Below are 20628 nucleotides of genomic sequence, written 5' to 3'. Positions count from 1 at the left end.
CGATTCCTGATCCTTTCTGTTTGGGTCTGTTATAAGCCATTGTGTTCCCTCAGAATTCATATGTTGACGTACTCACTCCCAGGACCTCAGAATGTGACTGCTTTTGAAGATGGGGTCTTTAAAGAGGTAATTAAGTTAAAATGAAGTCATACGGGTGGGTGCTAATCCAATCTGAGTGATGTTCTTATAAGAAGAGGAGATTGGAACACAGACACACAGAGGGAAGACCATGTGAAGACACAGGGAGAAGACACCATCTACGAGCCAAGAAGAGAAAGGTCTCAAAAGAAAACAGCCCCACTGACACCTTGATCTCACACTCTGGCCTCCAGAATTGTATGAAAATGCATTCCTGTTGTTCAAGCCACCCAGGCTGTGATACATTGCTATGATAGCCTGAGCAGATGAACACAGGGTCTCAGATATCCTGGCTAAGCCTGGAGATCATTCTCTTCTCTTTCTATTATACTGTAACTCTATCAGAGTGGAGACTATGTGTCTTCTTTTGCCCCTGCACCCTGTATCTCCAGTTGTGAATGAAGCAGATTTATTAACTGAATCATCCCTCCTTCAGAGGATTAATCAGGGAACAAGAGAAATTAAAAAGTAAATCCAAACTGGTCCTCACAACTTGTCAGGTTAGGAAGGATGGTGCAGTGGTCAGACACACCCTTGAGCAAATCCCAACCAGACCTCTGAACAGCTGTGTGACCTGCAGCCTGTTCCTTGACCTCTCTGTGCCTCAATCTCCTCAGCTGAGAACTGCAGTAAATGTCAAAGTACAGCAGCACCTGACACCAAGGGACCACTCAGCATTCATTCAGTAAATGGCACCTGAACCCCCCATCATGCCCAGGCACTGCTTTAGGTACTGGGAACACAGACCGAACATCCTGCCCTGCCCTCCCCCATGGGGCCAATCTGCTGGTGGAGCTTAGCCAATAATGACAGTAAGAACACTTTAGTAAGAAAAGGAAGGATGGCTTAAGTGCGAAATGGTAATGCTAGATCCATTTCATTGCTCCACAGGTAGTGTCCTTGAATCCCATTTTAAATCTGGAGTCACCTACAGCAGGTAACTGCTAATATCCCTCAGGCCAGTCTCTCTGGAACCACAGTTACACTCAATCACATTGCCCCAAATCAGGATGAGGTCCCTGCAGATGGTGCATTTTGCTGTTTGGCACCAGATAAACCAATTGGTCAGTCTCCAAATCATCAAATGGCCTATCTCCCCTCCTAGAGCCATTCAGCAAGCAAGCAGCTCTCTCCATCCCCCCATCCCATGATAACAGCCCTGTGGCTCCACCTGGCACTTAGCATATGAAGTTTCTAAAGGGTCACTGAAGCAAGCCCCAGGCCCTGTCTCTAAGCCAGCCAGCCTGATGCAAATGCAAGAGGTGGCTGAGAGCCCTTCAGTGAGTCACCACTCACTGCAGGCAGGCAATCATAGCCATTGTCTTTGTGTCTCACAGTGGGGGCCAAGGGGCATGAGCCTGTGCTTAAGGAACCCTGGGAACTCCGAGGCTCTTGGGAGCTTTTCTCAACCTGAACGTGGACTTTAAGAGCCTCCAGGTAGCAGGGGCTTTGCCAGAATCCTTGGGCCAAGGAGCTTCCCAATGACACTCAGGGACCATGAGCAAGGGAACTTTTAATACTGAACAGCCTCCTGCAAACAGACACAAGGCTAAGCGGTGGCAAGGTCTACAAAGACAATGGAGCAAGGCTGGGGGTGCAGAATAACAAAGGAGGGGGTATTTTACTTTAGGTGGGCAGGAAAGGCTGTGCTAACATGGAAATATTTGAATATGTGGAAATATTTGAATACACGGATATTTCAAGCCAAGGGAAGGACAGAGAAAGGGAATCAGCTCCTTGCCTAAAGGCTGGAGTATGAACAATAGCGATAGATTGTTGCAACTAATAGTAATAATAATATATGGTGGCTTTTCATTTGTCGCTTACCCTAATGTATGGCTGACTCCCAAGTTTCAGGTAAATAGGCAGCCCTCTTTGGCAGTGACTTCATTCTCACAAGGAACAACACCATCCCTGCCTCTTAGGGAGTGGGACCGCTCTTCAGGAAGAAGACACAGAAACTAAAGAATTAGCTAAATCTCTGCTACTGAGTGGGGTCCACGAACCAGGGGCAGAATCAAAAGGAGCCTGTTAGACGTGCAGACTCAGCCTCTGTCCCAGACCTACAGAATCAGAATCTGCATTTTAACCAGATCCCCAGGTGAGTCATGTACACATTAAAATGTATACAGTCAAATAGCCCAGGCATTCCAAATCCTTCTTTTTAAAAGCTATTTGGCACCTTCCAGTATTAAAAAATCTCCCCTAAGCTTCTTTTGTACATAGCTAAATTCTCCAAGCCTTTGTTTGCCCATCTGTAAAATGGGGTGGAAACCACCTGCCCTGCTCTTTATACAGAGTTCTGCCTGGATGGGATAAAGTAGTCTGCAAAAGCTTCAGCATGGGGTTTCTTTTGGGGATGATGAAAATGTTCCAAAGTTGATTGTGGTGATGTTTGTACAACTCTGTGAATATACTGAAAACCACTGAACTGTACACTCTAAACAGGTGAACTGTATGATATGTGAATTATATCTCAATAAAGATGTTATTTAAAAAGGCTTCATAAACTGTGCAGGATTATTGCCATCCTAGGACTTCAAGTCAACTCTCAACCAGATTCAGAAAGGAAGAGAGAGAGACGGGGGAGGGGGGGACACTATAAGCAGCTGGGGGCAGGTGGGAGTATCCAGCTTACTGGTGGGGACAAAAGAAGGCACAGGAGAGAATAATTAATTGGAGGCCTTGAAAGCAGCAGTGTGGTCCTCTGTTGCCACCTACACCAGCATCACCTAAGGAGTGTGTAAAAAGGGAAGGTTTCCTTTCCCTGCCTTTCCCTTGCCCTGGAATATCCATGTAGTTTCTCTCCCTGGCTTCTCTCAAGTCTCCCTTCAAATATGGCCGCATTAGCATGTCCTTCCCCACCCACCCTAAGTAAAATAGCCAACCCCTTCTCATTCTCCACTCCCAGCTTTGCTCTCTTGACTTAGTAGACCTTGTCAGCACCCATGACTATTCACCCACTAGAAAGGAAACCCTCTGAGAGCAGAGACTTAGTCTATTTCATTCATTGGGGCACACCCAGCACCTAAAATAGTTTCTGGCATTTAGTAAGTGCTTAGTACCTAATTGCTGACTTAACAACTGAATAAATTTCTAGACCCCATCCCATAATCACCAGTGGAAAGACTTAGAAAGATGCATTTTAAGAAATTGCTTAGGTGATTCTTATATGCCTGTAAGTTAGAGGACCCCTACCATAAGAAGTCTACTAGTACAGCCATCTCTTAAGAGGTATCCCCATCCCCTTCTCTCTTCAGACCAACACCACAATGGCTCCATATGCCTCCTGACTTCACTAGTGGTTTCCTTTAGTTGTAGCCAGGTATTGGCCGATTTTTCTGTAAATGACCAGATAGTGAATATTTTTGGCTTTGTAGACTATCCAGTCTGTTGCAACAAGTCAACTCTGACTGACACTGTAGAAGGAAAGCCACAATACATAAAGGAATGGGCATGGCAGTGGGTGTGGCTGTGTTCCAATAAAACTTTATTTATGAAAACAGGCATCAGGCCTGATTTGGCCCACAGGCTGAAGTTTGTGAAACCCTGGTCAAGCAAATAAAGCAAAAGTAAAGCTGGAGAAAAGGACAAAATTCAAGTTCTGGAAATTCCACAGGCATGGACAATCTAACTCTGCAGCCCAATTGATTCATTTATTCAGCCAACGAATATTTATTAAGTGCTGATTCTGCCAGGTACTGAGAACAAAGCAAGGCATTGGACTCTCTGCTGCCATGGAGCTTATATTCCAGTGGGAAAGATAGACATTAAACATAATTAATTCATTATCATAATTACCTTCCCACCACTTTAGAAGTGCGATAAAGAGAAAATATAAAGAGTAGGCCTCCTACCATCTCTGACATGGAGCTTTGGCACTATGGCTAGTGTCAAAAACACTGTTTTAAACAACTAGAGACTGGGAGGTACACGATAGATTGTGGAACATTGATGCCAAACAGAATCAGCACACTAGAAAAGGTCGCTGAGAACTTTGGGGGCAACTGGATTTCTGTATGGCTTTTATTGAGAAATATACTTTTCAGGAGCAAGAGGGCCATGTGGGAAATCAGAACCCGGTAAAGTTTCAGATAACCCAGATAATCCTATTTCCCCATGGCCATGTTTACTTTCAACATACGGCCAAGGTCTTGGTCAGTACAAGAACCTCATCCCTTCCAGGAGATGCTGGACCAGTGCTTTCTGGCAGCTGCTTTGAGTACTGAAAGATGTCTCCATGATGTGCACATTGTTACTGTTGCCTCTAAGCAATGAAATGAGAACCTTTGGGTGCAGCAATATGTACCTGGATATACACACATTTGCACAAAGTTCTAAAACAGTACCCAGATGATGGTTTCACTGTGGTTTTGGAGTTAAGAACCAATCCCTTCTTAGTAAGGGTGGGGGGAAGTCCTTCACCTGGAGAGAATCCTCTCCATTCTGGTATTTTGCAGATCCTCCTCTTCCTAAACCATTCCATGACACACTAAGTTCATATAGGTTGCAAGAATTAATCTTTTCATATAGCAATGTGGGTAGGGGAATCAGCAGCACTGAGCCCAGTTGAAGCCTATATCCTAGCTTCTCTGTAAACCCTTCATGCCTCAGTTTCCTCATCAACTCAACATGACTGACAATGATATCAACTTTACAGGATGTTGTCAAGATTGCACAAATTAAATGCATGCAAAGCACTTGTAATGGATGAATTATGTGCCTCCCAAATTCATTTGTTGAAGTCCTAGCCCCAGTACTTCACAATGTGAATGTATTTGGAGATAGCATCTTCAAAGAGGTTAAGTTAAAGTGAGTTCATTAGGGTGGGCCCTAATCCAATACAAATGGTGTCCTTACAAAAAGAGAAGATTAAGAGACACATACAGAGGGAAGACCATGTGAAGACACAGGGAGAAGATGACCATTAAGCCAAGGAGAGAGGCCTCAGAAGAAACCAACTCTTCTGACACCTCCATCTCAAACTTCCAGCCTTCAGAACTGTGAGAAAATACACTCTTGCTTAAAGCACCCACTCTTGGTGTTTTGTTGTGGCAGCCCTAGCAAACTCAGCACTTGGCAGAGAAAGTGCTCAGTTGATGTTAAGTATTGTCATTCTGCAGAGAGGCAACACAGCAAGGTGGGTGACGGAACAGTTTAGAAATCAGACAGACCTCAACTCAGAAAGTGGATGCCAGTCGATCTCTCTTAGGCTCAGTTTTCTCATCCACAAAACAGCACTTAGGCTAGTATTCATGGAATACTGTGAGCTTCACACAAAAATGAATGCAAGGCAGCAAGCACCAGCCAGGGTGCAATAACTGCTCAGAAAACAGGAGCTGCTCTTCGGGAAGCTGGAATCATGGCAGCCAACTCAACCCATTGTCAGGGCAACTGGTGGGATAAAATCTGACTTCCAAAGTCCATGATGTCCAAAGAAGTAGAGTTTCAGCCTCATTTTCTAGCTTCAGCCATTGCTCACTTTTTGCTTGACTGGGAAAGTAGACCAGGCTGATGAGAGAGTAGACACCAGCCTAGAAGGTGTCATGAGATCAGGTCTTCAGGGAATTTTAAGAGTTTGGGGTTTTTTAAGTGGTGTGTGCGTGTGTGTGTGTGTTGTTGTTGTTGTTATGTATCCCAGGAATCTACCACCTGCAGAGAGATTTAATAAAATGCAGGATGGGCACAATAAAAATAATGGCTGTAGAAAGTCAGGCATGTTCTTTTTTAAAGCCCTGGGCCCCCTGGGAGAAGGACTGGAGCCCCCATGTCTCCAGATGACTTGCCCAGGTGTGACTGTCTTCGTGGAGACTCTGTTAAGGGATAACCCAGGTAACAGAGAGGTGAGCCCCAGTGCAAAGAGGGGAAGTGACTTGCTCAGGTCTTACCATGGGTCAGGCAGCAGGCTCCCCACAGGGACTCCTCTCCAGGAGTTTCTGACAGCGGCCAGGCAGAGAGGGAGGCCCCCTCTCTGTCACCTGCTAATGGTGTGTAAAGGAAAGCAACTCTCCCTGCCCGAGGGTCATTAACAGCTGATGGAAAAGCTCTGTCCAGAGGCAGTCTAGCAAGGTTTTCAATCCAATTTTTCTCGAGCGAAAGGCTAACAGGATAAGATCGCTCCCTGTTAACAACCTGGATTGTGAGTGAAGTCTCAGGGTTGGGGCGAGAGATGAGGTCATAAAATCAAGAGCTTACCTTGCAAAGCAATCTAGTCCAAGCCCCAGGTGCCTGGGCCTCCCTCTGCAGCCTGTTAATCTCATGTTGAACATGTCCGTCCCTGGGCCTTTCTGTCCAGGAATTTGGGGTGGGAGTAGCACACTGATGTCTGCACTAAGGTGGCTAGAGCCTGGGAGGCCTGTTCATCAGCACCTTACAGACTCCATAGTGGGGAGAGAGTGGGGCCAATGCCATTTCTTAAAAACAAGCATAGTCTCAGAACTAAGACTCCCATGTCTTGTAAACTGGACGATTTTCTCATGTGATTCTGCACTGCTACAAATCAGACATGAACTGTGTATAGTGACTGTAAGTATATTAGATATCTTGTCCTGTCCAGGGGTGACAGCCAGCCTCCTTCTAAATAGCCTGGCCTCCCTGAAACCACATAGAGCAAATATCTGGAGGAGCTGGTGTCCATCAGTGGTCCAATGCTCTGTACCCCAAAGAGAGTTCTCTGGAACCCATGGCCCTGCCTGGCACAGCGGGAGGCTGGGGGGTGGAACCAGCATATGATGATGTCTGAGCTCCATGAGACTCATGTTCAAGGTTGCTCTCTAATGTCAAAGCAAACTCTTGAACTGAAACTAACCTGATTCATCTTCCTGAGCTATCTTCAACTCACCCCGAAATGAGGATTCAAAAATGGTGAACGATTAATTCCAACAAGCAAGTTCAAAGTTGTCAACAATATACAACCTAGATGATGCTTGTGGACATAATGTTGAGTGAAATAAGTCAAGATTTCTTTTCTTTTGAGTGAAACTCACAGAATGAGGTTTATTCCTTTAAACAGCTTTATTGAGGTATACTTGCTACACAAAAATCTGCACATATTTAACATACACAATTTGGTGAGTTTGGAAAGATGCATACACACATGAACATCAGCACAGTCAAGGTAATAGATATACCCACCAAGTCAGGATTCCATTTATAAGAACTTCAAAAACAGACAAAACTGGTCTGAGGAGGGAGGGAGCAGAATTCAGGGGGCTGTTGGTGGGAGGTGATTCTGCCTGGGAGGGACAGCAGGAAACCTTCTAGGAGCTGACATGTTTTATATCTTGATATGGGTAGTGGTAACCCAGGGGTACACATATGTAAAAATTCTTCATGCTATGTAATTAAGATTTGTGTACTTTATGGTACGTAAGTTATACCTCAATTTTTAAAATTGCCAACCATGTATTGAGTACATACTCTGCACCAAAGCTCTGACCCTGGCAGTTTGGATACTATTCTCAGGTAAGAGTGGTACCTTCCACAATGCCCTGGACAAGCCTGTGAGATGTTACCAAGGAGCAGGTGAGATGTCTCGTTGCCTTTTCCCTCTCATTTTGTAATTGGCTGCCTGACTTGGGCTCTGTAATGACAAATTAAACAGCAAACCTAACTTTCCCTATTCCCAGCATTAGCTGGGGAATATAGAGAAAAAGAAACAAAACAAAAACAGACCAGAACACAAGGTTTCCAGGAGGACAGTGCTCAGAAACAGTTCATTTTCACTAAATTCTTGAGAATAAAGAAAACCCTATTAGAATAGGATTGGTGAAACCCAAAGAATGCAGAAAACATTTTCATCTCCCTTCCCACGTTGTGGGCACTAAGATTTCTGGACTTCAAGGACATTACTGTGCATAGGATGCCCTTAAGGAGGGAAAGAAGCTTAACTACTGGAGAACACAGAGTCCCAGGTAGACACAAACCAGACTCTGGGTTTTTTGACTCAGTGCAAGGCTGGCTTTGACTGCTGAGCACCCCTGGATCAGGGTCAGAGGAGACTGAAGCAGAAACTTCCCAAAAGATCCCAGGGCTGATGAGCAGGAGGAGTAAGTGCTCATGGCTTAGTCTGCAGGGCAATATTTGACTCTGGTCTTGAAAGTGAGTAAGCGCTTTCCAGGCAGAGAAGGGAGAGGAATGGAAGACATGTGCTAAAAGTCCAGGGTTCAAAGTCAGAAGTGAAGCATGTGCACCATGTGACGCTTGGCACACAGGTGGCCTCAGAATGCATTTGTTAAATATGTGCATGCACTCATGAATGAATGAATGAGTGAATGAATGGATGGATGGATAGGTAAGTGAACAAATGAATGAATGGATGGATGAATTAATGGATCGTGTAGTGGATTGAATTATGTCCCCTCAAAACTCCCTAAAGCTTGAACTGTGTCCCCCAAGTTTTATGTGTTAGAAACTTAGCCCCCACTGTGACTGTTAAGAGGGTGGGAAATCCTATTACGGTCATTGAAAGGTGGAGCCTTGAAGAGGTGATTGGATTGTAAAACAGTGCCGTAGTGAATGGATTAAAAATGGTGGTTCTGAGGGCTTTAAAAAAAAAAAGAGGAGAGTCTTTCTCTCTCTCTCTGCTTCCACCATCTTGAAATGTGAGACTCCCGGATTTCTGTCGCCACCACCAGATGGACTTTGGACTTCTCAGCCTCAGAAACTGTAAGCAATAAATTTCATTTTCTTTATAAATCACCCAATTTCGTGTATTCTGTTATAAGCAACACAAATGGACTAATACAGACGGATAGGTGAGTGGATGAATTAAAGAGCGAGTGAATGAACAGATGGATGAATTAATGGATGGATGAGTGAATGAATGAATGAATGAGTGGATGAATGAATGAATGAACAGATGAGTGAATGAATGAATAAGTGGATAAATGAGTGGACGAATAAACGAGCAGATGAATGAATGAGAGAAATTTCAGCCCTTCGCATGCACAGCTGGCACTCATTGCCTAGCCCCTAACTCAGCAATGGTGCCCCCCTCCATACACACACACACACACACACACACTCACACTGCACATGGACCAAATAATGGCACCACCAAAAAGTACCTATTTAGTTAAAGGAAGGCTGGCCAAGGTAAGGAGGAGGAAGAAGGGGAGGATGGAAAACACGGGAGAGGCAGGAGGAAAGAAGCGGTCACTTCTCTGAGAGCCTGTATTCACTGTTGGCAGCATCCGTGTACGAAAATCAAGGGCACTCTGGCACAAACCAGCCTGATCCCGAACGGCCAGTGCTAATCTGAACCCAGTCTTCTCAGAGAGCAGTGTCTGGACTTTACTGACAGCGTCCCCAGACCCATCCTTGGCCCGGAGATAAGCGCCCCCTCTCCCGGAGGCGGTGTTGGAAGTGGCAGCTCCCGGAACCGGCCACTAGGTGGCGCGTGCTCCTCGCCGTCCTGTGGCGAGGTCTCAGTGGCGGGAACCGGAGGCGGAGGCTGAGGACTTCAGGGAGGGGAAAGGTCCCTGTCCCTGGTGGACTCTGAAGCCAGCCCAGGGGACCGCAGGGCAGCCTGAGGCAGCAAGAAACGTCATCCCGGTCTGCCCACGAAGTAGGTCCCTGCTGTCCTCGCAGGGCAGAGTTTACCAGGAGTGGGGAAGAGGGCTGAGCTCAGAACTGGGCTTTGCCCTAAGAGAAGGTTTCCTGAAGGCGCCTCAGAGCCACGTCTCAGGGGAAAGGAAGGGTTCCCAGTCACAGAAGCTCCACAATTATGTTTACATGCAGACAACTATGCGACAGATCATTTGAGAAGGAGAAAAAATGTCCAAAGCTTAAGAAGCACTGATAACCCCAGTGCTAACCCTAGTGGGCTCCCACCATGGGGCAGAGACCCAACTACACGTTCGTAATTTGGGGTTCTTTTTCTTAAAGGGGACCACCAAAATTGAGTAAGGCCCAGGTCCCACAAACATGGATCTGTTGCTTCCTGGCACATAGTAAGTGCTCAGTCCACAGTGGCTGACAATAAGAGAGGATGTTCTCCATTTTACAGGTGACAAAACTAAGGCTGAAGGACCTTCAAGAACAGGATTAAGCTGGAACTCCACCACATCTTCGGGATCGCAGCCGCAGCCAGCTGCCTCGTCAAAACACCACTCCAGTGTCCTTCCAGTCACTATTTCCGTGGTGGGAGATTAAACAAAGGCTCTGAAGGTGGTTGTTCAGATGAACAGACCTGTCTTCAGGGGCAAGTGGACTTGAGCAATAGACACCACTGGTTCTTTGAAACTCTAAGATTTATCAGGCACACAGGAGCAAAAACTGGTGGCCCTGCCTCTTCACTTGTCAAGGAACTTTGCTGAGTCCCATTCCGCCTCCATCTCCCACTGTCACAGAAGTCTGGACACAAATCTCTGACCCCATCCATTTCTCATCCCTTACGATTCATGAACCAAACCCCATGTTATTCCTCTTCTGCAGAGTCACATTAGTGTATATGAGTGTTGCCCTTTTGTCTAAATGATGAACATGCCACTGGTAGGAATGCATGTTTTTGTTCTGAACTTAATTTGTGCATCTCCATTCTTCCATAGCATCTAGTATTTGCACCTGCATCCAGTAAGCACTCAATAAGTGTGTATTCTTGTAGTTGGTATAGAATATGTACGGGGGCTGGGTGTGGAGTTTTGACAACTGGAAAATGAGAATGTTCCAGAATTATGGAGCAAATGAACAGGGAAAAGCATCATCTATAATAAATATACCTCTGAAGAGCCTTAAAAGAAATCAATGAAGCACAGAATCAAAGTCCCAGGGAGATATAAATCAGCAGCCTGATAGACAAAAGTGCATCTGAAATCATTTAAAGTGCACCAGAAATCATTTATGTCTGGGTAATTAGAACACATTGGAACGACTCCGTGCCATTGAACTGAAATTGAGCAACATAATGTTTATGAAATCCCCACGGGCTTGGGAGGAAAACCAGAAAGATGAAGGTTGCATTGAAAATTCTCCCCACCTGCCCAGAGCCTTCTTGCACAGTCCCCAAGGGGAATATGGGGGAGATGGACTTTCTTTTTAACCCATGCACACGTTTGCTGTTTTCTTCTAGTTTAAAAATGCCTGCAGTCCCAGTTGTTGAGGAAAAATGCAAGTCACAAGCTGCAGGTGACAGAACAGAATCCCCCATCTGACCCCCATTTCCTAATGAAGAGGGAGTCTTAGATAAGACAGAAGTGAGACGTGGTGAGCATTTTTCCTATAAGAGGTGGCCACTCTTAGCAAGGAAAAAACTGGGCTTTCTTCTCAGTGCCCCTCTAGGATTTGACGCTCTCTCCTAGAGCCCCACTGAGGGGAGACCAGAGGAAACTGACCCCCAGTTAGGGAGCTGGGACCTTGGAGGGTGGCAGCAGGATTAAAAATCCAAGGGAATTTTGCAGGAGGACAATGGGAGATGAAGGAGTGAGATCAGAAAGAGGGATTTCTATGCCCATCATGGAATCCACTTGTCTCACCCTGGCTGAAAAACACAAGCATCTACCTTGATTGGAGGAGTAAAATGAGGATAAGGCAGATACTCAAACTTGGAGAGGCATGAAGAAGCACCCAAGTATCAAGTGCTCTTGTGATCTCTCCACTCAAGGATGGAACCCAGGCCCATAAACATGACCCCAGTATGGGCCTGGTACTGGACTGCCTCCTCCCACAAAACAATAGTCTGAGCCAGTTTGTGAACTGGATCTGACATGCTGGTGTCTCTATCAGCTTGCACATATCCAGAAATGAAAATTCCAACTTGGGCCATGACTCCTTCATTGTTCCACCTGTTTTTAGACCGCTCACTTTCTGCCCCTGGGAACCATGGTCTGGGCTGTGACCCAGCACCATCAGCACACCAGGCAGGCAGGAAAGCAAGTGGAGGACCCTTGTATGCATGGGGTGAGGGTGATGCTGCACCCACGTGCACAAATGTGTCTATTTTCACTCTTTCAGCCAGGAACCTGGATGGCTTATGTAGGGAAAACCAACTTCAACTGCAAATGCAAATGTACTGTGTACTGAACATGCATGTTCTAGGACTTGAAGGGAATCTGCCCAGATGGCGAGTGGAAGTTCTGTTCAAGCCTGAAGGAGGCTGACCAATGCTGTGCCATCAGCCACTTTCTATTTTGGAGCCTCTGAGATTCTGCCCCCTGCTCCAGCTGAGGCCCCTCAAAGGAGGCTGAGGGATCTCCACAAAATACAAATTGCATCGCCTCCTATAAAACCCTCAAGGCCTTCCATTGCTTTGGGGTGAAAACCAGCATCTTCACCATGGCCAGGCCCCTGCTGTCTCCTCTGGCCTCATTTAGAATACTCCTCCTCCCTCTCTGAGCTCCAGCCGCTCTGCATGGCTTCTAACAGCTCCTCAAAAAGACCATACCCTCTGGCCACAGGGCCTTTGCACATAACGTTACCTCTATCTGGAATGCTCTACTCTCTCCTACCCTTGCCTTGAACCTCTACTCAGACTTGAGAGCTCAGCTCATGAGTCCCCACCTGGGCCCACCATCTGGGTCGGGTTTCATTGTAATAGTCTTTCCCAGAGCCATGATCCTCCTTGTGGAACACATCTCCACTTATAGATATCCTTAAGTGTGAGTATCTGCTTAGTCATTGTCTTCCCCACTGAACTGTAGGCTCCAGGATCATAGGTCCAAGGGAGCCTTGGCTCACCACTATAACCTCAGCAGCTACACAGGACATGGCACATGGTGGGTATGGATAGATGGATGGGAGAGTTGGTGGGTGGATGGGTGGATGGATGGGAGAGTGGATGGATGGATGGATGGATGGATGGATGGATGGATGGATGGATGGATGGATGGATGGATGGATGGATGGATGGGAGAGTGAGTGGGTGGGTGGATCGATGGATTGATGGACCAATAGATTGGTGGATATATGGATTGGTAAATCACCTGTTTTTGGTAACATTGGTTTATAAGATTGATCACTTTTATCAGTTAAATGAAGTTGAGGATATGAAATAAAAAGCAAAAAAACTACTGAAAGATGAGAAAAGCCAACACAGAAGCCAAAGAAAACAGCAGCAACAGTGCTGGCGGGCAGGCCCACCAAATCATTCATCCATTCATTAGTATTTGCTGTGCTCCCACCAAGTGTGGATGCTGAGATGGTGCTGGGGTTGCAGGAAGCTGCTGAGCAAGACATGCAAGAAATGGGAAAAGAGATGAGAAAACAAAATTAGAATCCAGTGTGATCGACACTTTGATGAAAGAAGAAGAGGGGCGGGGTTCTGTGAAACCCATCCTGAAACTAACCTGGACAAGTGAGTAAGGACCTCAGTATGCTGAGACATTGAAGAGGAGCCCAAGATTTCAGGGGAAGGTAGGAAGGGAGGCTGGGGAGAGAGGAGGAAGGGTGATGGGGGTGTTGCAAACAGACACACATCACGAGAAAGCACAACACTTATGTTAGGATCTGGATGATGCTCCAGCACATCTGCTGCGGCGTCGGGGGGATGTGGGAATGTACCAGGCGGGAGAGACAAGGCCAGATCACAGAATGCCCTGTAGGCTGTGTCAAGGAGTTTGGATTTTATCCTGAGAACCATACACATTGTCTGAGTGTTAAAACACTCTGCTGGGGAGACAATTTTTATTTCTGAATATTGTATATCACAGTATTTTCAATACCCATGCCCAGACCCCAGTTCTCCTAGGAAAAGCCTGCATACCTCCTCTGCCCATGTACACGGTCTTCCCTTTCCTAGCTGTGTGACCTTGAGCAGGTCACATTCCTCACTAGGGATCAATGTGCTTGTCTGTTAAATGGGGACAAGAAGAATCACCGAAGACATAACAATCACAAGAGGCTATGTGTGTAAAACACAGGCCTGGTACATCATGAGTGTGCGGTACATGCTGATTATTATTCCATTCTTTCACTCTTTCAGCAAGTAGTGATTGAGTGTCTGTTGTGTCCGGGCACAGCTCCAGGTGCTAGGGATACAGGAGTGAAAAAAATAAACAAAAACCCTTGCCCTGCTTGTGGTGGAGAGAGAAAATAAGCTAGCAAGAACGTAAAATATGTAGTCTGTTAGAGGGCACTCCGTGTTGTATGAGAAATAAAGCAGAGAAAGGGAGAGGGGTATGGAGCAGGGCTTGGAGATTTAAATACCGCAATCAGGGGGAGCTTTGCAGGAAAGGTATTTGCATAAAGACACAAAGAAGGTTAGGGTATGAATCATGCTGATGCTGTTTTGTTTCTCCATTCTCTCCCTAGCTCCTAGAACAGTGCTTGGCACAAAGCAAGTAACTAATAAAAAAATTGTGAGATGAACAAGTCTTGGGCAAAAGCATTCCTGGTCAAGGGAACAGCATGTGTAAAGGTCACAGGGCATTAAGACCATGAAAAACAGGAGAGTCTACATGCGCCAGGACATTAGGGGGTGCCTTGTGCATGAGGGTGTAAATGCAGGTCTTGAGGTCTCACTTGGTTTGGCCAACTTCTGGCCTGGAGTAGCCCTGGGGCAACCTTAGCCAGATATGGTGGACATTTCTAAATACTTGAAACCTGCCAGTATTCCAAGATCGTCCTGACCTTTGTACCATCTGAAAGAAATACAGTCTCCATGGATAAAAGCCTAAAAGCTGACTTCCCCGCTGTCCCCAGCAGGTGAATTTCTCCCAAGAGTGGACGATGACTGGCATTCATATTCCACTCTGGTCTCAGAAAAGTGACAGAGAATAGAGTTGGTTTGATGTGTTTTGCTGGTAATGGGATAGACTGATGGCAAATTGGAAATTCACATTTAAAATACATCTCCTTTTGTAAAACAAGATAGCATCTACCGACCCAGGTAATGAGCATCTAGCTTGAATGCAACCCGTGGGCTGGGAGCAAGAGCCCAGGTAATTTCAGATGGTTCAGCCTATTTAAATGCACATCACAGAGTCCTCTCCCCTCCCTCTGGTAATTTTATTTCTTAGCAAAATCATTACTGAGGATATTGAACTCCCTTACAGAGACGTATTTGCTCCTCTTATCTTCCCTCTGTCTTTCTTGATTAAAAGCTATGTGTGATATTTGTAGTTATCAAACATCAATATTTGGCATGGATTTGTGAAATGGATGAGGGGGGAAGAAAGGAGTCTGATCATTTCTGTAAAGGGTAATACCTTGAGCAAATAGACTACATTTCTTATTGGGGGCACCGAGGAGTGAAGGTTCACTTCAGAAGGGCCAGCTGGACTGCACCTCAGGAGGCTTTGTGAAACCAATGATCAAGGCTCAAAATTAGATTCTGGATTTCATCAGGAAAGCCAGCTACCTTCAGAGGCTAGAGGAAGGGGGTGAGAGTTATGCAGCCCTCCTGACAACTATTAGAGCTGTCTGAGACTGCAGCCTTCTTCCCTGAAGAGCTCAGATAAGTCTACCACTCAAACTGGGTTCAGCTAAAATAATAACAATAGTTCAATTTTCCTTCGTGCCCTCTCCTAAGGCTTCACTTGTATTAACTCATTTAATCCTCATGACGTTATTTATCAAGTCCACTTTACAGGTGAGAAAAGTGTGGCACAGAGAGGTCAAGCTGCTGGCCCAGGCTAACACAGTGATTGAGTAGTAGAGCTGAGAATCAGTGCTCCAGTCTGGTTCCTGAGTCTGTGCACATAACCACTGCACCACACTGCCCTTCCATCATACAGCCATTCCTGAACCCTAGCATCTCCATGGCAGAGCCTGGCTGTCTAGAATCCACAGTAAACTGTGGTTGTTGAAAAGCTGCTGCTGTTCTGGAGGCAGAGTCCTTAGTTCAGGTCCCCTGCCATCACTGATTATCTATGTGACATTGTCCAAGTTAGCTGAGACTCAATATGCTCCTCTGTGAATTGGGGTGATAAGAACTACAGCTGCTCCTTGGGTGTGTTGTGACAATTTGCAATATATGCACTCACAGGGCTTAGCACGCAAGAGGGATTCATATTCATTGCTGATGGAAGTGATCATTGGAAAAACCACTTTGGAAAACTTTTTGGATAGTAGCTACTAAAACTAAATACCTGCCAGTTCTGTGACCAAACAAATATACTCCTAGGTATATTCCCAAAAGAAGTGAGTGCATTTGCCCACCAAACAACAGGTATAAAATTACAATTAGAAAGGAGGAATAAGTTCTGGTGTTCTACTGCACAGTAGAGTGACTACGGTTAACAGCCAAGTTTTGTATATTACATAATAACTGGAAGAGAGGCTTTGGAATGTTTTTGCCACAAAGAAATGAAAAATGCTTGAAGTGATTGATACATTAACTACACTAACCCAATTATTATACAACATATATATGTTTCAAAACATCAGATTGTACCCCATAAGTATGTATAATTACAACATGTCAGTTTTAAAAAAAAATTTTTTTTAACTATCTCAAGGGGGAAAAAAAGGAATGCACATGGTTCTAAACTGAAAACAACACAAATGCTCATCAGTGGGAGAATGGCTGAATAAGTGATAGTACAGTCATGCAATGAAATACTCTATTTGACAATTTAAAAGACTAATTACCGATGCATGCAGCAACATGGATTAATCTCCTAGGGATGATGTTAGGGGAAAGAAGGCAGATACACAGGTACTCCAGGGGTCCATTTAGATAAGGGGGTGGGTACCAGCTGGGGAGAGGCATGAGGGAGTCTTTGGGATGCCCCAAATCAATAGGACTGATTCTTCCACTCAATTATTCACTTCCACAACAAGCATTTATTGAGGACCTGCTGTATTTAGGCACACCATCAGGAAACAGAAGAAAAGATTCTCCTTCCCAATCCAAAGTTCAGTGCTTACATTGGAAACCTGTCAGTATCACAGCATCTCCAGGGGGTGCAGTCATCCGCAGAGATTTGGGAAAATCACAAAATAGATTCTCCCCTTATCTGGCAGAAAGCAGCAGAGAGAAATGGCAGGGGTGCTCACCAGTGCCACAGACCTCCGCACCGGCGGTGCCCAAGGTCATCAGCTCCACTCTATATTTCCTCCCCGTGAGCCCGCCTGGCATTCATCAGAACCACGTGGCCAGAATCATGTGCAACATTTCGAAAAGAAGGAATTTAAGCTTCCATGTCTCACTGCCCCGAGTATCAGCTCTGTCCTCCTGCTCCTAATGCCGTTATCTCATCCGCACACTTAGTTTTCTGCCGAGCAGATGTTATAGAAATGCGTATTAGCAATGAGAAGCAGAGCATGCCCAGAAGCCCAGGTGTTGATCTGGTAACCCGTCCGCTCTGGAGGCCTGCTTCAAAAGGACAAAAGAGTGAAAAATGCCCGAGAGAGACCAAGACTTCCTCCAGCCATTCAGCCTCCTAAGCCAGGTCCCAGGGAGATCTTTCTGAAATGCAAATCGGATGAAGAAAATCACCAGCATAATACCCTTTGATGGCCCCATACCGATGTCAGCGAAAACTCAGCTCCTTGCCCACTGTGGAGTGCCAGGTATGCCTTCTTCTCCTGCAAACCTCTGACGTCCCCTCCTCCAGAATATTAGAGGCTGAAGTCCAAGCCCATGTTTCTGCCCACATTGATCCTTCCACCTGGAGGTCCCCATCACCTGCCATCAGTGGGATGACTCCCCCTAATCCTTCAAGACCAAATACCACCATTTCCATGAAGGCTTCCCTGACTACAGCCTTGTGCCACCTCTGAATTTTGTATTCTGCCTCCACTAAGAAGCAATCAGATCATGCCTCAGTTATGGGTTTCTTTCCATTCATCATTTGTACTCCCTCATATGCTGCAAACCCTTTGAGGGCAGAGTTTGGGTCTTTTTCATTTGTGGATCTTCCAGCTCTTAGCAGTGACTACAACACAGTTGTTTGTTTAAGGGGAGTGGGGTCAGGGCTGGCCAGTTAGGGGGTAGAGCATGGTGCTGATAGCACCAAGTTCCAGGGTTCAATCCCTGTACCAGGAGGAGGAGGAGGAGGAGGAGGAGGAGGAGGAAGAAGAAGAAGAAGAAGAAGAAGAAGAAGAAGAAGAAGAAGAAGAAGAAGAAGAAGAAGAAGAAGAAGAAGAAGAAGAAGAAGAAGAAGAAGAAGAAGAAGAAGAAGAAGAAGAAGAAGAATTAACTCTGCTAATGGGAGTGGGATGGACAAAGGGTGAGACAAGAAAGGGAGGTGGGAAGGAAGGGTGGAAGGCATTTCATGCATAGAGAGCAATGCAACCAGAGGGATTTAGGAAGAGTCTTTGGACAAGGCACTTCCGATGGATCTTGATGGATGGTTAGGAATTTGCACAATTGGATCTGAGGCATGAATTCAAGCAGAGGGGATACCCTGAGCAAGGGTCTGCAGTCAGGGAATACGTTGCATAGAGATGGGAGAACCAGGGTTGGAGGAGGGTAGGAGATAAGGTTAGAGGAGTGGCAAGATGGGGACCAGATGCCAAGCTTGGAATCAGAGGGGCTCTCACTCTATTCTGACATCACATAGAACTGCTGAAATTTGCTCAAAATGAGAGAGTCTCAGGCAAGCAAGTGAGGGGCAGTGGGTCAATGAGGGGCATGATAAGGGAAGAATGGACAAGCTTTGCTGACTTCAGATTGGGGAAGCAAGAGAGGGAAATGCCAAGGGTGCCAGGGAACAGAGAGGAATGCGATGCTTTTGAATATTCAGGAAGAGAAGCAACAGGGGTTGGGGCAGGTAACGAGCTCCATGTTGGCTGCGTGAGTCTCTACGACACACCTGGAGTTGGGACAGCACCTGCACTGCCACTCTGCCCTTGTGTGCCCAAGGCAGACTCAACTAATCCATGATCCTGCTCTTTCCTGCAAGTACAGATATGGCCTTGGCATTCTTTACCTAGAACTGGGCCTGACCACCACTCCTGTGTGACTGGCATCTATGAATGAGGTGTTGCCTATTTCTTATACTTAGTTATAGGCACCATCAGCCAGAATCAACAATTTGAGAACTGAAAGAGCCTGGGAGACTTTCATTTTACAGACTAAAAAGCTGAAGTTCTTGGAGAACTGGTGGCAGAACTAGGAATGGAATCCATCCCAATGCACCAAATCTCTTTCTTCTACATTTTCCTGCCTCTTGGAGCGTAAAACAGGGCCCAGGCCTGTCAGCATTCACAGCAATTATGAATCAGAGCAGAATGACAAACAAACCTGCCTCCAGAAGAAGCCGGCTCATTTCATTTTTTTTCCTTCTAGAATCTGACGTCAAACCTTCATCAGTTCTCAGCGGAAGTAAAAGCTGGGTGAGTGGGTGTGTGTGTGCATGGGTATGTACAGAAGGGAACACGATTTTGTTTCCATCCCTCTAAACAACCCGGATCACTTTTGCTAAATTCCAAAAGGTGGCAGCATTCCATTAAATACTCATTTGCTGCTGAGGCTGCAGCAAGGAGTGGGGGGAGTCCTACAGAAGTGACAGGCACAGGAAGTTAAGACATCCAGATGGCCAGGGTATCAGGCATGCTGTGGAGTCTGGCACTGATAAAGTCTGGTTCCTGGGGGACTGGTGAGTCCTCTTCTGGGGGAGGAAGGGTGGATGCTGGACAGAAAGAGCACATGAAAAAGAGGAAGCCAGACTCATCACAGAACTTACCTGTATGGACAGACCCTAGGGTGGCCGACATCTACACCATGCATAATCTCCTCCTCTGGCATGTAAGCAGGACCTATGGCTCACATCTAATAGATAGAAAAGGTGACGACGCCACTCCCATGATTATGTTAGGGCATATATACATAAGGCTCCATCTAGCTGGCATGCAGTAGAGACTCTCCTTCAAGAAGTTAGCTTCTATGATGTAAACTAGAGAGGGCCACATGGCAGGAAAACACAGGTGGCCTCTGGGAGCCAAGAGCCTCTGTCCTACATCCACAGGGAACTGAATTCTTCCAACAGCCAGCAAATTCAGAAGGGAATTCTGAATGAGACCCCAGCCTCAGCCAATACCCTTGGTTGCAGCCTTATGCAGAGGATCCTAAGCAGAGGACCCAATTCAGCCATGCCCAGACCCTCAGAAACTAGGCAATAATAGATAGGTGTTGTTTTAAGCACTAAGTTTCTGGTAATTTCTTATGGAGCCATAGAAAAAGGAATCCAGTATGGTTCTGTTACAAAAAAGAACAAGGATTATGAAATATGGTTCTGGGATGATGCAGAAGAAAGTGGTGATTTGGTCTCTCCCACTTAACTGCACTACGTCTCTAGTATAATTGAGAAAAAGAGAGAAAACGGAAGCACTGATGTGCTTCATGCTGGAGCAACGTCACTCCATCCGGTTCAGGACACGTTTGCTACAGAGGGAACCCGGGAAGGGAGTGGGAATCTGCAAGGTTCTCACTTGGTCTCATTTCCAAGCACCTCTCATCATGTGACCTTTTAACAACAGATGATGCCAGTGTTCAAAGACAAGTATGTTTCATTCATGCATCACATCACCTCAACACAATCACTTCATATGGTACCTAAGCAAAGACCCCGATCTGTTTGAATATTTGAGAAGGTGTGGCTGTCTTAG

This window comes from Cynocephalus volans, chromosome 6, assembly GCF_027409185.1.
Source record: "Cynocephalus volans isolate mCynVol1 chromosome 6, mCynVol1.pri, whole genome shotgun sequence".
Lineage (NCBI taxonomy): Eukaryota > Metazoa > Chordata > Mammalia > Dermoptera > Cynocephalidae > Cynocephalus > Cynocephalus volans.
Note: the sequence above shows the minus strand (reverse complement) of the source record.